This window comes from Schistocerca serialis, chromosome 5 (assembly GCF_023864345.2).
Source record: "Schistocerca serialis cubense isolate TAMUIC-IGC-003099 chromosome 5, iqSchSeri2.2, whole genome shotgun sequence".
NCBI classification, from domain to species: Eukaryota; Metazoa; Arthropoda; class Insecta; order Orthoptera; family Acrididae; genus Schistocerca; species Schistocerca serialis.
The window spans coordinates 11414213-11425113 of NC_064642.1; the positions used below are offsets into that span (position 1 = coordinate 11414213).

The 10901-nt window shown below is 42.6% G+C and overlaps 1 non-coding gene across 1 annotated transcript; it reads left to right on the forward strand.

Moving 5' to 3' along the window:
* The first annotated feature begins 10424 nt into the window (after positions 1-10424).
* Positions 10425-10499, forward strand: Trnal-caa (transfer RNA leucine (anticodon CAA)). Its single transcript has one exon. It is a non-coding gene; the product is annotated as a tRNA-Leu (tRNA).
* Positions 10500-10901: the final 402 nt, after the last annotated feature.

Here is a 10901-nt window from a genome sequence, read left to right on the forward strand (position 1 = left end):
CGAAGTTGTTGAAGGTACCGCAATGGATCCTGAAGAACGGATACCAGTCCAGAACCTGCTGCAGTCTGTCAAACGACCTTGATTGAATTGAAATGTGAATCGCAGATATTTAAATTTAGTCATTTTAATATTGCCATGCCCTTCTATTTGTTCCTTTGAACAAATTTGTATGCTACTCATACGTAAATAAATATTGGCGATTGTTAAGTACTTGGTTTTCATTTTAGCACCACACTCTCACCATATTCATCTTTTGGCTCTGCTGGTCTTGTATTCCTTTCCATGTTCGCAGATAAATTATAGGATAAATGTTTCCGTCTTTTTGCGAACACACTGTTTTTCCTTTTTACCCAAACATGCTCCAGCACCTTTGTGCCCGCATCAGTGGGTTTCTGTTTACTGAAAACTGTGGAAAGTGAACATTTTTTATGTTTTAACTCATCCAACAAAGTGAGGCCTAAACCAAGTTTTTGTTACGCTGTGCTTCTTACCGTGATTTTGCATTATATGGTTTTTCAGGGCGTATTCTATTATGTCCTGCACTGATAGTCATCTGCAAACCAAACTATGTAAATGTGAATTTCATCGCCGAGTTAACACATCCCTTTATTTTTTTTTAGAAAAAGAACCTTGATTTTTGGGGTGTCAAAATGTTTTGCATATATATTTCTTACAACTCATGTTTTGTTGTGACTGATCCTCCTTGTTTTTCGTTCTGAGGACACTGCATTAATTTGTGTGTGCAGCTCACACCTTCCTGTGCCAGATTTGAAACAATAGTGAAGATCATCATTTCTCCTAATGTTGTAGCTACGCACTTCGCTATTACTTTTGAACCGGAATCGGTTATTAGTAACACATTTCACAAGTGAACATATTTATTGCGAAGGTACTGTGAATTCCCTGGTTCTTTAAATAAATGTCTGCAAGGTAATCTTGCGTGGTCTCCAGCTATTACTCTGATTACCCGCTTTTGTGCAATTAATACGTTCTCTCTTCATGATGAATTACCATAAAAATATGAGGCCATATGAAAGCAGCGTATTAAAATAGCCACAGCAAGCCAAAAGGTAAGCGTGGTACCAAGGATACAAGACGGCAATAGAAACCATTGCATTAAAGACACATAACGTGTATCAACTGGGCATGGGGCCTGTAACTGAAGAAGTGTCATGGCGATATCTCTATTGTCAAAAGACTCCGCAATAGTAACAACTTTGGGATCTCTGGGTGGTACCTGCCAAGGGGGAGTGGGGGGAGGGGGGGGGGTGGATGTCCTTGAGAAAAAGCATGAAGAACCAACGAAAGGATATTGTTCTACGAGCCAGGGCGTGGAGTGTCAGAAGCTCGAACGTGGTAGGGAAGCAAGAAAACCTGAAATGGGGAGCAAAGGCTCAGTCTGGATACAGTAGTGGTCAGTGCAGCGAAATGTAAAGAGGATAACGATTTCTATTCAGATCGGGTATAGGGTAATATCAGCAGCGGCGAAAAATGGTATAACGGGAGTAGGATTCGTTATGAATAGGAAGGTAGGTCAGGTAGTGTGTTACTGTGTACAGTTCAAATCACAGGATTTTTCGAACCGGAAAAAGCGTTCGACAGTGTAAAATGAAGCAGGATGTTCGAAATCCTGAGAAAAATTGGGGTCAGCTATAGGGAGATACAGGTAATATACAATATGTACAAGTGCCAAGAGGGAATAATAACAGTGGACGACCAAGAATAAAGTGCTCGGATTAAAAGGGGTGTAAGACAGAATGTAGTGTTCTGCACTTAATGTTCATTCTGCACATCGAAGAAGCAATGCGGAAATTAAAATAAAGGTTCAGAAGTGGAATTAAATTCAAGTTGAAAGGATTTCTATGACACGACTCACTGATGATATTGCTATCCTGGGCGAAAGTGAAGAAGAATTACATGATCGACTGAATGGAATGAACAGTCTGAGTACATACTATGGATTGAGAGTATTTCGAAGAAAGATGGAAGTAATGAGAAGTAGCACAAATGAGAACAGCGATAGACTTAACATCAAGATTGATGGGCACGAAGTAGATGAAGTTAAGGAATTATACTATCTGTGCAGCAAAACAGCTAGTGACGAACGAAGCAAGGAGGACATCAGATGTAGACTAGCACTGGCAAAAAGGGCATTCCTGGTCAAGACAAGTCTAACACTCTCAAACATAGACCTTAATTTGAGGAAAACGTTACTGAGAATGTACGTTTGGAGCACAAAGTTATGTGGTAGTGAAATGTAGATTGTGGAAAAACGGGTTAAGAAGAGAATCGAAGCATTTGAAATGTGGACCGATAAGGTAAGGAATGAGGAGGTTCTGTACAGAACTGGAGAGGAAAGGAATATATGGAAAACGCTAACAAGAAGAAGTGACAGGATGATATGATATCTGTTAAGACATCAGGGAGTAACTTCCATTATACTAGAGGGAGCTGTAGAGGTAAAAACTGTAGAGGAAGACAGAGATTGGAATACATCCAACAATACATGAGGATGTAGGCTTCTAGTACTACTTTCGGACGAAGATGTTGGTACTGGAGAGGATTATGTGGTGGGCCACATCAAACTAGTCAGAGGACTGATGACTGAAAAAGTGGCTAATTCACTTATATGTTTTCATTAAAATTGGCAGTTAACCTAATAGCTGAAGTAGGTAAAACTAACCATTTCAAAAGATCATCAATGTGTTTCTTCCAATTCAATTTCTCGTAAGTGCACACATCCACAAATTTTGAATATTCTAGTTTAGTAACAGATTTCTGTTCAAAGTCTACCTACGTCTAACAACGGTATTACGTCATTTACTGTAGATAATTGTATGTACTTAGTTTTCTTAAAAGTTGATTGAGAGTCCATCTGCAGAGAACCACTTAATAATTTTCTGAAAGACATTATTTACAGTTTTCTCAGCTAATTCTTGTTTGTTTGGTGTGATTACTATACTTGTAACATCAGCAAAAGAACTAGCTTTGCATCTTCATGAATATAGAGTGGCAAGTCATTAAATACATTAAGAACAATATGGGCCCAAAAATTGAACCCTGTGGGTACCATTCTGCTCCGGTACCACAAGCCACCTCCCGTAATTTACTGTAAGAGTGTGACATTTATGTGGATATCTAGTGCCTCGTACCTCCAGAAAACTACCAAGGACACGTCTAATCCATACCATGCAGAATAGTGGTTTCTGAAGGTAGACCAACATGCTATGAATCAACTGATCATAGTCAATGTGGTCAGGCGGTGCTATTGAGGAATTCACGTATGGGCTAGCGGTGGTTTTTTGCCAATAAACGCTTATTTAAATTTTATACAATTATTGAAAAGTTGATGAAAATTTGCGTTCTTCGTTACACGATGCCTTTCTGAAGTAACTGACGTTACCTCATACGAAGATTATTGTTATTGGCAGTACTGATCCCATGAATTGAGCTGTTGGTTTGAAAAAGTGATTATGTATAACTGATTTTATTAAGCAATAAATATAATTGTTTGGAAGCAGTATTTTGTATTGCCAGTTCTTGAAGTGACTTCTGCAGGATTGAATACTTGTCAAGGTCAACGTTGGAGGGATGGAGCCCGGGGGTACGAGCTTCAGACTGCCTTCCCCCTCATTCCACCATTCCCTGTCCGACGGCTTTGTGTACGCCCTTTTCACTCAGCGATAGTGTTGCTGTGGAAAATACACGTTGCTTTCTCCGTAAAGTGATCATTAGGCTACGTAATTTGTAGAGTGTAAAGAGAATCTGATGGGTAATTCCTCACAAGGGAGTCAGAATTTATCGGATAAAACGATCGGGTCCGGTAATGCCTGGCGTATTGTTGCGCAGACAGTGTTCTCAGGAACGGCCCACACTGGATGGCACGGAGGCACGTTATAATGAAAGCTGCCGTATGACGACGGCAGAACTGCGAGAGCGGGAAAGCGGGAAGGCCGGCAGATCGTGTTTCCTGCCCTCATTACAGCGAAAACTCGGCGGCGAACAAAGCAGGTGGGCGGCTGCTGGCTGCTGGCTGCGTAACGAGGGGGCGAGGGGCGGGGGCAGCCGCGGGCAGCGCGCCCCCACCGTGCAGCCGCCACTGTGCGTCGCGCCCGCATTCAGCCCGGCTGCGTCGTTACGCGCGGCTTACGGCGAACCTGCGTGGCTGCGCGGCTGCTACCGCACTCGAGAAAGGCGGCCGCCAGCGGCATCTGCCGGCGCTGCTCCTCTCCCGTGCCGTTCGCTGAACACCACCTCTACTACTTGCCAAAGATAGTCGTCACGCGACGTCGCGAGACGCATATCTACATCCACATGGCTCTTGTGAAACTCACACTCAGGCGCCAGGCAGAGGATTCATCTAGCCACGTTCACACTACTACTACTCTACCGTTCCACTCAACAATAGCCCGTGGGAAAAACCAACAAATCTTTCTGTGTGAGCTCTGATTTCTCTTACAGTAGAACCCCTCTTATTCATCACCTTCGGGACAGGGACTATGGACGGTACGAGAAAAAGGTCGGATTATCCGAAAAAACTAATATTTGCTGCAAAAAAAAAAAGACCTTTAGTACAAAAAATTAAACTATTTAAGAACTAAAAGACGTCTACTGTAATATAAAAAGATGATTTTTACACAGTGTTAAACAATATTGTAAGTAGGCTGTTTATGTTTTCTTATTGGCAACGTTATGTTGCGCTCTGTATAAAAATCACTGGCTGTGCTGTGTGCAGTCTGTGTCTAGTTTGCATTGTTGTGTGCCATTGTAGTGTTGGGCAGCGGCAGCTCGATGTGAACAGCGCGTAGCGTTGCGCAGTTGGAGGTGAGCCGCCAGCAGTGGTTGATGTGGGGAGAGAAATGGCGGAGTTTTGTAATTTGTCATGAACTGCTACATATATTATGATATTAAGTTAAATACATTGCTTGTTCTCTATTAATATCTTTCATTTGCTAACTATCCCTATCAATAGTTAGTGCCTTCCATAGTTTGAATCTTTTATTTAGCTGGCAGTAGTGGCGCTGCTGTATTGCAGTAGTTCGAGTAACCAAGATTTTTGTGAGGTAAGAGATTTGTGAAACGTATAGGTTAATGCTAGTCAGGGCCATTCTTTTGTAGGGATTTTTGAAAGTCAGATTGCGTTGCGCTAAAAAATATTGTGTATCAGTTTAAGCACAGTCTTATTATAATTTTTCTAAGGGGACGTTTCAATATATTAACTAAAAAGCGTTTACACACATAATATGTATTGGTTTTGAAAGGAAAAACGACGAACAAATTACAGTACTGTACTGCAGTTAATAACGTATAAACGATATATACTGTAAACTAAAAATGTTTATAGCACTGTATATAAAAAAGATTTTTTTACAAATAAATAAACTAAGAAACGATTATACTGTATGCATTGTTTTTACAGTAAAAACAAAAGAAAATTACTTGGAAAAAAAAGTCAGTGATACATTTTTGTTTATCAGATGTTATTCGAGATTTAGCTGCCGTATTCCTCCATTTTTTTTATCCACAAAACGTCCATTGGAGTTGAAGTTGGATTCTGCTCGATGTATTGAAGGGCGATGTCGAAAGCGTTTTTTTGCATCGTTGTGTGAAATCCGGGTTGGGGGTTCGTCTTCGCCGTCCGAGTCCTCATTCACAGTTTCCTGGCTAACAGCGGCAACAATCTGATCGTCATTGAGCTCTTCAAAAGTGTCTCAGTCTTTGTTACATTTGTTGATCCACTCTTCATTGGCAGGGACGTTCGGCTCCAAAGGTGGTAGATCTTTAACGATTTCCAATGCGTCGTTGTTTTGCTCATCTTCGGTATGCTCATTTTCAATCATTTCTTGTGGCCAAAGCTTACGCAACGATTTCTGCAGTGTGTCGGGTTTCAGTTCATCCCATGCTGCAGCATCTTTAATGTTCAGGGATTCCATTGCCTCAAATAAGTTATGACCCCCTTCAGAGTTTTCCAAGATTGAGCTGATACACTTTCTAAGATATCGCCATTTTAACCATTCGATAACGCCCTGATCCATTGGTTGGATGAGTAAGGTCACATTAGGAGGCAGAAAGTGAGCTTTCACCAAATCTTCCTTAGAGGGATGTGATGGTGCGTTATCCAACAGCAGTAGAGCATGAACAGGCAGATTTTTTTTTTTTTTGCTTTAAGTCTTTTTCGACCAATGGCACAAACTCGTCGAAAAACCAGGATTTATAAAGGTTGCAGTCCATCCAAGCAGATTTTTGATTGTGGTAACCAACCGGCAAGGAAGGTAAGTATATATTTTTGAATGCCGCTGGCTTCTTAGATTTGCCAATGACGAACAAGGGGAGCTTGTGGGTCCCATCTGCGTTGCTACAAGAAATGACTGTTATTCTATGTTTTATACGTTTCGTTCCTACCACGGATTCATTTGAAGCTGCGAGTGTTTTTGTTGGCAACATTTTAAAGTTCAGCCCTGTCTCGTCGATGTCATACACTTGGCAGCGTAACAGTTCATTTTCTTCTATAATTTCTCGAAACTTGACAGAAAACTCCTTAGCAGCTGCGGCATCGGCAGATAGTTTTCACCGGAAATAGAAACAAGTCTGACACCATGACGAGTTTCCCAACGTTCAATCCAGCCTTCACTGGCAGCAAATTTAATTTCTGCTTCCAGTTTTTTGTCCAGAACTATCGCTTTTTCTTTGGGAACTAGCCCGGAGATTGGAGTTACGTTCCTTCTTTCTTGACAAAATCAAACCCACAATGCGTTACCAACCACTTTAAGATTTTCTAGTGCTTTGCGATTCTTCAGAGTGTTTTCACCATCAATCGTAACTGTATAGGATTCAATGTTTTTTCCTAATCTTCCTCCAATACGTAACTGTCGTAACACCTACATTCAGTTCCTTTCCAATTTTTTGGAGCGATTCTTCTTCGTCCAGCCTTTGTAGAACTGCTAATTTTTCATTTAGTGAAAGAGTTACGTGTTACGTTTGACTCCAGACATTTTGAAAAACAGACAACAGTACACACAATGAATCTTCAGTAATAAGTACTGTAGAGAACACGGAATAAAGCAAACAACGACGGTCTTTTAAATCCCAACAACGGATAAAACTGCACAATGACTGACTGATGACGTCAGAAGTTAAGTCCCATTGTGCTCAGAGCCATTTTTTGCACAATAACGTACAGTATAGTAATATGCACGATAGACACCGCAACAATGGCCCGACAGGCGTCCAGTCAGTGACAAGTCGGCACAGGCTCGCGAGCCTGAGCATGGTCGGACTAACTGGAGTGACGAATCGTCGAAGGTCGGATTATTAGGGTTCTACTGTATTTTATTAAGATGACCATTTCTCCCTCTGTAGGTGAATGCCAACACGGTACTTTAACATTCGGGGAGAACGTTGGAGACTGAAATTTCGCGAGAAGATCTCACCGCAGCGAGAAACGCATTCTTTTAATGAATGCCACCCAACTCACGTACCACGTGGGTGACGCTGTATCCACTATTTCGCAGTATTACAATCCGAGTAGCACTTGTCTGAAGTTTTTCAATGTCATGCATCAACCCTATGTGGCAAGGTTCCCAAATCACGCCGCTGTACTTCAGAAATGTGCGGACAAGCGTCGTTTAGGCAGTCTCTTCAGTAGATCTAGAGCAGGCTCGTCCAAACTGTGCCCCTGGGGCGCTACCGCAGTGGCCGAGCTGTGTTGCTTAGCTGGCCGTGCGGACCGCCCGACGGCCCGCCGCGCCTCTCGACCTTTTACCATTATAAGGCACAACCACGGGTTTGGATATTTTTCTAAACGTGGAAAACGTGTTCGAGTCAATGGGTTTAGAATGGGAACGCCTGACCACTGTAACAACGGATGGAGCCCCTGCGCTACGAGGGATACGCACTGGATTCCTGGGTTACGTCAGGTCAAAAATGGCTGAAATCGGCTGTTCCTTATTCGCGGCAGTCCATTGTCTGATATACCAGGAGGCACTTTGTGCCAAGATTGTCAACATAAAAAATGTTATGGACACAGTTCTTCGAACGGTTAATTATCTTCGATCACATGGACTCACACAGCTCCAATTTAAAGAATTTTTTGCTGATATCGAAGCGGAATACCGAGACATCCCCTACCACACCGAAGTAAGATGTCTGAGCAGACGAAAGGTGCTTCATCGGTTTTTTCAGTGAAAGGACGTCCAGAAGAATTACTTTGTGATCTTAAGTGGGTGGCAAATTTGGTTTTTTGAGTGACCTTACTGGTCATTCAAATACTTAGAACATTTCACTCCAAGGCGAAAATCACTCTGTTGCTGATTTAGTGCAGACGATTCAGGCATTAAAAAAAAAAAAGGAACTTATTTTGTGGGGAAAACAGTTGCGCGAGAAGAATTGTGGACACTTTCCTGCACTAGACAGTGTTAAAGAAGATGTGAATTTTTCAGATTATGTTCAAATCATTTGCGAATTACAAGAACAGTTTGAAAACAGATTTTTGGAGATAAGTGAGCTTCAACCAGCCTTATATATATTTGTTCTCCCGTTTTCCCTTCGGGCTGAGGCCGTCTCACAAGTGCTTCAACTAGAGCTGATTGACCTGCAGTACGATATCCGCCTGAAGAACCGCTTTCTTATGTGTAAAACTTTGGATGACTTTTACAGATTTCTGACGAGAGAAATATCCTCTTCTGCACAAGCACGGGGCCAAATTTCTCTCAGTGTTTGGTGCTACGTACATTTGTGAGCGCTTTTTCTCTCTTTTAAAGCTTGCTAAAACTAAGAACCGTTCATTACTTGGCGATAAAAATTTGACCAATTCTTTGAGGTTAGCAGTCTAACGAAATATTGTACCATACCTAGACAAAATCGTTTCCTCGAAAAAGAAAAACGTGTAAAATCTTAATTGTCTTGTTTAACAATGCTGACTGTAAGAATTAAAGAGCTTTATAACCTTATTTCGATTTTTAATGAGTTTTCAAACTTGGTCAGTTAAAATTATCACGTACAAAACAGCAAACTAAGGATCCGATTTCTAAACTCGGAAAAGGGATACAAAAAACCGTAGCACGAAGTATAACAAAAAATATTTACTTGTAACTACTAACAGAATGAGACACTATATCCCTTACATAAAACTATTTCTAAAACAGAATATTTTGTTTACGTTGGATCAGACGGCGGGACAGTCCAGCGCACCAGCGCAGAGCAGTGCTGTGCGGTCTCTCTCTCTCTCTCTCTCTCTCTCTCTCTCTCTCTCATATCGACACCAGCGACACAGGGTCGTGTACGGGGCGCTGAATTACACTGCCTTGCGCCCGCGGGGCGCGGCCGCCCCCGCCGGGCGCAATTCTTGGATGAGCCTGATCTAGAGCATCTTCTAAATATTCTGCGAATAAAGCGCTGTCCTTGGTGCGCTTTCCCCACAACGTTACGTATGTGATCGTCCTCATTTAAGGTGTTCGTAACTATAATTGCTAGGTACTTACAGTGGTCAAAATAAATGCTGCATATTAGTTTATCTTCAGCAGTGGATACAACACCAGACGAAACTGACATCTTGGGTTGTCGGGTGTTATGCCGGATATCAGCTTCGTTCTTGCACAATATTTCGGTAACGTAGCTCAGTCTCAGGTCGCACCTGATGAAGGTTTCGAGCTACGTTACCGAAATATCGTGCAAGAACGACGCTGATATCCGGCAGAACACCCGACAACTCAAGATGTCATTAGATCTCCGGGAAACCCTGAAGAGTTAAACAAAACTGCTTTTTTCTGTCAGGTATTGTCATAAAGTAAGCAAAAATAAGTGAAATGGAACATTTTCTCTTGATGATAATAGAATCAAAACCGTGCAGAAGATTCCACTCCAAACCCTACAGTTTCTTCTCAGTGTCATCCTGTGTAACACGTATTTTATGCCAGAATGAGATTTTCACTCTGCAGCGGAGTGTGCGGGACCGAGGCTCGAACTCGAGACCCTTGCCTTTCGCGGGCAAGTGCTCTACCAACTGAGCTACCCAAGCACGACTCACGCTCCGCCCTCACAGCTTTACTTCTGCCAGTACCTCGTCTCCTACCTTCCAAACTTAACAGAAGCTCTCCTGCGAACCTTGCAGAACTAGCACTCCTGAAAGAAAGGATATTGCGGAGACATGGCTTAGCCCGCGAAAGGCATAGGTCTCGAGTTCGAGTCTCGATCCAGCACACAGTTTTAATCTGCCAGGAAGGTTCGTATCAGCGCACACTCCGCTGCAGAGTGAAAAATCTCGTTCTGGAAACATACCCCAGGCTGTGGCTAAGCCATGTTTCCGCAATATCCATTCTTTCAAGAGTCCTATTTCTGCAAGGTTCGCAGGAGAGCTTCTGTTAAGTTTGGAAGGTAGGAGACGAGGTACTGGCAAAAGTAAAGCTGTGAAGACTGGGCGTGAGTCGTGCTTGGGTAGCTCAGTTGGTAGAGCACTTGCCCGCAAAAGGCAAAGGTCCCGAGTTCGAGTCTCGGTCAGGCACACAGTTTTTATCTGCCAGGAAGTTTCACGTTTTTTATGGATCAACTGGCCCTTCCCGTAATTGGAGGCACTTCTGAATTTGGTTAGTCGTACGGAATAGTACTTACCAAATTGTCCAGATAAGCGTGTGAGCTGTTGCTTTATTCCTCCACAGCAGCCTCTGTGATGATCGTAAGATCTCTGGTGGTACAGGACGATTACCAACCGGTTCTATTAGTACGGCCCTTTCTTTCTCAGTGCATCTGAGATCTCGGGAATATGGAGGCCATCACATCCAACTGATTCTGAACTCCACTGCGAAGGTGTTCTCAGGATTGAGACAATTGGGGTGTGCACAGTCATCCACCAGCGTGAATCCCCCTCAGATATGTTCACCAAATGGAGCCACAGTGAGTGCAAAGAT